Genomic DNA, 7,112 nt, shown 5'->3' with positions numbered 1-7,112 from the left:
GCCCCCTCGTAAGGGCTCAAGATGTCGCTGTCCAGACCGGCTGTACTGATGGACTCTGAGCCACGAGCACCGCCTCTCCTCCGTCGCGCAGCCCTAAGCCAGGCTGCGAAGTTTCCTTTCAGAGCCCAAAGTCTCCCAGTTACTCACCACATCCCTTTTCCCCTAAGCTGCTCTCTGGAAAAGCACCACAGTCAAGTGTGAGGGGTCATTCGTTCTTATCTGATTACCTTAGAATCCTAGTAGCACTTTCAAGTCCCCCAAAGAGAGTGTCCTGTGACCCACAGGCTGAGGTTCCAAATGTGAGAATGCTGCCCACAGTTACCCAGGAACTGAGAGCAGAACTGGCACTAGCATCCAGCTCTCTGCTCTCCTACCATAGCACCTTTTGTTTAGGGATATTTGCATTTTAATAGAGGATGAAGACTTAAGCCAAATGACTGCCTCGTGTTGTGAAATATCGGTCACCTTTGAGCCCTCATGCTAAGGATTGCTGAGGGTCAGCTCAGCCTTTTCCAGGAAGCCACCGGCAGGTCACGATAGAGTGAACAGAGCCGCAGCCCTGTGGCACCAGCACCCAATGGACCCCAGATGTCCTCCACTCACAGGCACTTCAGACCGTCAGCCTAGAGGAAGGAAGCCCATTTTCCAGGCCATCTCAGCCCACAGCTGTGAAGTCTCAGCAGCCCAGGGCCAAGTGAGCATGCTTCTCTTTCATTCCCAACACTCAGGGAAATGCTGGTCCCTTGGGCATGCTGGCCAAGTTCAGCTTCTGTTACCAGCTCAGTTAGCAAAGCATGTGTTAGAGGAGAATCCACGGGATTTCAAGTGCTCTCCTCTTTCAAATAAAGGAGTTGGGCCATGTGACCTTTAAAGTCCTTCTGGGCCCAAATCCATGAGAATCCCAGTGGAGGAGGAGTTAACATGGAAGAGCCTCATGCAAACGGGTCCTGGAGAAAGGTTCAGTTAGGGCTTCAAAGCCTGTAGACTGTGAACTTATCTGCCTTCTAAGCAGAACCTGAAATGGGACAACAGTCACAGCTCTGGTGCCAATAGCCAAGATGTTTTGATGAGCGCTGGTTTACTCATGGCGTGAGGAGGAGAATGCCCGAGAGTCTGTGGGGTCAGGGACATCTGTCTCATGCTGTCTGCACTGGCCTTTGCCTGCTCAATATTCAGGGAGCTAAAAGCAAGGTTCACGGCTGCTGCCTCTTTGGGGAACCTGCCAGCCTTTCTCACTGCTTTGCCACACCTATTGCCCCCAATGGACGCCCTCAATTCTGTCACTCAGCTGAACAAATGCTGCACTGTTCATTTAATTTCTCAAATAAGGTTTTTCATCTGCTTAAAGGATGGATGAATGTCAATCTCTGCAAACAAGTGTTATGACCCTATTGAAGCTGTGGCTTCACCATCCAGTCTCAGAGTAAGATCATGATACATGAAAGATAGTCTAACCACCAAAAAGCAATTCGAAATAACATAAGGCTTTTATTTGTACTTCTTGGTGATCCTAAAGAAGACAGATGTCAGGCAATACAGTTCTCAGCCCTCTCTTCCGTCGGTTTTCTTCTTAACCCACAAATTCTCTAGCTTCTCTTGCCTCTGAAATCTTGGGGAAACCCTCTCTAATATTAGTCTGGGTGCTTCTAATCCTTCTATCCACCTGGCTTTCTGTACGACCAAAGCTCGCAAGAGCTTGGCTGGCAACACAGAGCCCTGCGGGGAAACAGGGAGGGCAGCACTGATCCATCAGGACAGCTGTTCCTGAGCAGGACCAAATCTCTACCAAGGCAGGTGAGCGCTCATCCAGCAGACATTTGGGGCCACTTCCTTTGGATCCGCCCTACTTTCTCGTTCTGAAAAAAATATGTGTAAGTTTCAGATTTGTTATGGCACCTCAGAATAGAAGGTCGGTGGGGACCAAGGGACAGAGGTAGAAGAAACAGTAGTAACCACGAAAGAAAACTGTTTGGAATTACTAGTGGGAGTTACCAACATGAACAGAAGAAAGGAAAGAGAAGAATGGTGATGATGCTGATTGGTTGCAGTCAATCTGTGTGTCGATTATGCTGAAGCTGGCGCAGCAGGTAACAGCTGTAACAATATTAATCTTCACTATGTTGATTGCATGCCAGGTACTTTACATTGTTCCATTTATTCCACATGACAACTCCGCAGGGTACTCTTCCTCTGTTAGGGAGAGCATTTGAAGCTTAGGGAAGTTACACCATTGGCTCAAGGCCTCACATGTCCATAAGTGGGGGGGGGGGTGTCAGAATTTGAACCTAACAATCTGATCAGAAACCATGCTTGTAACTTCTGCCCACACTCTACTGCCTCCTCACAAAGTGAGGTTCCATTCGGGAGGGTGGAGAGAGAGGTACACAGAAACTCAAACAAGGCCATAGGGCACCTGGGCAGCACTGGTGCTGTCTGCACAGAGAACGGTAGGAGCAGGGGAAAATCCCACTATCGTGAGATGCGCTGCTTAGGAAATTCTGCATGGGCATTATCTTAGTCAACACAGTGCACTGCTGCAACAAAAAACCCACACTATTAAAAGTGTATTTCAGGCTCACATAAACTCTAATTAGACATTCCTGGTCAGGCAGCAGTCCTGGGCTTTTCCTCCACCAAGTAACTCAGGGATCCAGGCCTCTGCCCCTTAGTGATACGAGCTGGGGAAGAGAGTGAGGAAAGCCACACTGGATACTTAACCACCTCAGCCAGAAACTGACACATCTCTCAGGCTCTTATTTCACTGGCCAGAATGAAGGACATGGGGCTGAGAGGCTGGGAAATGGAGTCCATGGTTCGTTACCTGCTTCTCAACAGCAAGTTTGTACTGTGGAGATCAAGGAATCAAGGAGATCATGACTTTTCAGGGGTCAACTAGCCATTTCTACCACATTTGAGAGAAAGAGGGGAGGGTGATATGATGATCTGGTACAGGTTAGTCAATGGCACATGAATTTCAGCATTAATAGGCTGCGTTGGATGTAGGACAACCCAGGGATGCAGGCTGGATGCTTCTCGTAAGGTGTGACCCCAGGAGGTCAAGCTCATTCCCCAGGCATCTGTGGCCTGCTGAATCTTAGCCTAGGCACACTGATTAGGTCTGCGCCAGCACACAGTCCAGTGTCACTGAATCTGACCCCAAAGGCAGCCTTGCCCGGGATTTGGTTTCTGAAAGCAAGGCCATCCTTCCTGTGGGCTGAGCTAGAATCAGTTCTGTCTGGTCACATGACTTACTGAGGTTTTTAATAAGCCTTTGTCGACTGGCGACTCTGGGAGTTCAGGCAAGAAGTATTGAATCCCAGTATCTAAATTTGCAGACTACAGACATTTACAGAAAGAATTTGAATTAATGTGGCTGTCAGAAGGGAAAGGGGCCAGAAAAAAGGGTAGACAGATTCTGAGCAAGAAAAAACACACGAGGCTGTTCTCAGAATCATATTTCAAATTCCAAGTTTTTATGTCTTTTTTCCTCCAAATCGTCATTAATTATGGATTATGTGTCTCTTGGAAGTTTGTTAATATTATTAGTTTTGGAAAGGTGTTTCCTGCTTCTTTTCCGTATGCAATTATTTATTTAGTCAGCTGGTTCTCATTTCTGAGTGTAGGTTCAGTGGCCCAGCTGAAGGATAATGGACTGAAATGTCTCAAATGAAACCCGAATAAATAAAGAACTTTGATTCTTTTTTTTCAGGAGTGGATAACACACTATTGAACCCATTGGAACTAACCTGGCCTCTTTAAAAATAAATGCTCCTAGATGGAAATAATAATGGATTTGAAAACACTTGAGCTACACATTTTCTGAAACGCCAGCTCTCTTTCTGCATATCTGAGGCTTTGTACTTGGAAGATGGTCTACAACTACCCTTAAAAATACCTCTCAGAGGAAAATTGTAAAATTTCCCTTGGTTTCCAGATGAGGCAACAGATTCTTAAAAAGACAAACATCTCTCCAACATCATGGGGCAAGCACAGAACTTGGAGACTCTGATTCCCAATTTCTGACTCCCTGGTCAATTTCTAACAAATGGCTGAAAGGACTATAGGATAGACTTATACAGATCTAGTGGGTTGTTACGAGAACGTTTAGGATAATTGTAGGAATTTCCATTTGAAATTAGTGTTCAGTGCCTTAGTCAGCATTAGAAAGTCACATTAAAAAACCTCCAAAGGGTAGCTTCAGTCCAGGAGGTTGAGGCTGCAGTGAGCTGTGATCATACCACTCACTGCTCTCCAGCCTGGGCCACAGAGCAAAACAAACAAAAAGCCTCCAAAAGAGAAAGGTTTGCCTTAATTTGAAACCCTTGAGGCAGAGGTTGCAGTGAGCCGAGATCATGCCACTGTACTCCAGCCTGGGTGACAGAGTGAGACTCTGTCTCAAAAAAAAAAAAAAAAAAAAAAAAGAAACCCTTGTATACCCATCAGCCTCACTCCACCTGCCTGGCTCCACTCTGTGCTTCTACTGTGACACCTTGACACTTCTGTCATTTCAGTACCGCAGCTCTCAGTTGCCTTCTTGACACCCCCTTCCTGCCACTTGGGTGACGCGCTTCCCTCTGCATAAAGAGCAGCCAGTTTGAGTGAGCAGGGTTCAGGCAGAGAGTGGTCTTGGGGGCCCAAACTCTTGTGTGTTCCAGCGCCAGATGTGGGCTGTGGTGGACAGGACCAGACTCAGCTGCTCCAATAGGTTGGTGGGACAGAGTTGAGGTAGCACAGCAGGTCACGACCTTGGCCACAGGGGCAGGTGGGACTCTGAACCAGAGATGGCATCAGAGGCAGCTGTAGAGTAGACAGCTATGGTGTTGTGAAAAAGGGTACTTGGGACATGAAGTCAGAAACCCTGACTTCAAATCCTGCCTCTGACCCGTTAGCAGCTGTGTGGCTTTGAACAAATGGTTAACGTCTCTGAATCTGACTTCCTCATCTATGAAGTGGAGCCTACCACAATATTAGCAACACATATGGAGTTCTGAATATATCCCTGATGTCTCTCTGTGCATTTTACATATATGAACTCATTTAAATCTCACACCAACACTACAGAGTGTGTACTATCACAGTGTACAGTTAGGGAAACAGGCACAGAGAGGTTCACTAACTCGCCCCAGATCTCTTTGCTTGCGGTGGCTGAGCTAGGGTTTGAAGCCAGGCGGTCTGACTTCATTATCTCCTGCGGCTGCTGGGAGGTTATTGTTGCTTCCAGCTCAGTGCAGAGTCAATACTAATAAAGTTACTTCTAAATAGAAATAAAAGAGGATTGATACGGTGGGTGGACAGGATGGAAATCAGCAGAGGAAAGAGGCAGAGAAGCACATGTGGAAAACCAGGCTGGACAGAAGGACAGGAAAGGGGCTGTACAGACAGACCAAGTGGGAATCCAGGGTTTAAACCAAGCCCCAGGCCTCAGCTCCACTGTTGCTTCTTCCAGGAAGCCTTCCCTGGTCTCATGTGACTGAATTGGGAGCCCATCCTCCAGTGTATCCCGCAGCATGTGGGCCAGGCTTCCGTCTCAGCGCCCACCACACCAGATTGCCATCGCTTTGACTCACTCTTTCTCTTCACGGCGGGCTCAGCAGTGACTTTGGCCGACTTACCTTTCTGTCTCCAGGGCCTGGCATCCAACCTGACACATAGTAGGTCTCAGCAGCTCTACTTGAATGAATGAATAAACAAATAGGCTCAAAGGGTATCTGGGCACCAATATTCCCACCTCTAATCCACGCGTTTCCATTCTCACAGCAGTGAAGTCCCACTGTGAAAGCTGGCCTGGTCTTCCTCCCCATTCCACATGTGAGTGGATCAGGGTGGGGGTGTCTCCTTGGGTCTGTGGGGCTTGTGGCTGGGACGGCAGCCAGCTGACCAATGGCTACCAACAGCTGGACTCCCAGTAGCTAGTCAGGGCCTGAAGGGGGACCTGTGGCAGAACCGCACCTACCTCGGGCTTCTCAGCCACCTTCAGCCCAGACCCTGGCAGTCCCGAAGAGCGTGGCTGGAGCTGAAGCAGCGGGGAACGGCAGGGGAAATCACACTTTCAGAGCGCACCTACCCACTCTCAGGATCCCCCAGGCATTCCCAGGGAAGCTGACAAGATGTCAGGAGAGAGGGTACCACAGAAACGCCCCTTTCAGCAGACTTCGGAAGTAACAACTTTTCTTACCAAGGTCAGTCCCCAACAAGGCAGGCAAGGGGTCACCCACCCCGGCTCCCACGCTGCCATCGCAGAGACCCTCTCTCCTCCTTTACCTCCTTTACCAGGAACCTCTGCCTGTGCCTTCCACACCAGGGGCTGCAGGGAGCAGCTCTCTCAGGAGAGTCTCCATGGGAACCTCTAGGGGAATTCCGAGCCCCACAAACCGCCTGGACTTGGCTTCTCTAACAGTTGCTCAAGAATGCTGGCACACAGATTGAGAGGCTCAGCACAAAATGCCTTGGTTTTCTTCATTTTCCTTCCCCAACACCATTGCCCCAGCCAACCCCTAGTACTGAGGAATGTGCCCGATTATGTAAGCTGGAAACGGGCAGGCCAAGATGTGGCAGGTTTTGGCACAAAGTATAAAATCCATGTATAATCACCTAACAGGCCCTAGGTCAATTTTTATGTTTTTTTTTGTTTTTTGAAACAAAGTCTTACCCTGTCACCCAGGCTGGAGTGCAGTGGTGCAATCTTGGCTTGCTACAACCTCCACCTCCCAGGTTTAAGCAATTCTCCTGCCTCAGCCTCTCGAGTAGCTAGAATTACAGGCACCTGCCACCAGGCCCAGCTAATTTTTTGTATTTTTAGTAGAGATGGGTTTCACCCTGTTGGCCAGGCTGGTCTTGAACTCCTAGCCTCCAGTGATCCACCTGCCTTGGCCTCCCAAAGTGCTGGGGTGTCAGGCGTGAGCCACTGTGCCTGACCCAATCTTTATGGTTTTAATTTGCATTTTCTATCAGGCCAAACTACTTCTACAAAGCAAAGATAGGCAAAGTTATAGTGGCACCAGGACGCTGGCCATGACTTCCAGGTTTGGCCCTTCCCAGTTGGGAAAAATCCAGGCTTGGGATTTGTACGTCCAACCTGTACTCTTTGCATTTCCTTTTTTTTTTTTTTTTTT

The sequence above is a fragment of the Cebus imitator genome, unplaced genomic scaffold (genome assembly GCF_001604975.1).
Source record: "Cebus imitator isolate Cc_AM_T3 unplaced genomic scaffold, Cebus_imitator-1.0 Scaffold331, whole genome shotgun sequence".
Classification (NCBI taxonomy): Eukaryota; Metazoa; Chordata; class Mammalia; order Primates; family Cebidae; genus Cebus; species Cebus imitator.
This window is presented reverse-complemented; position numbering follows the sequence as displayed.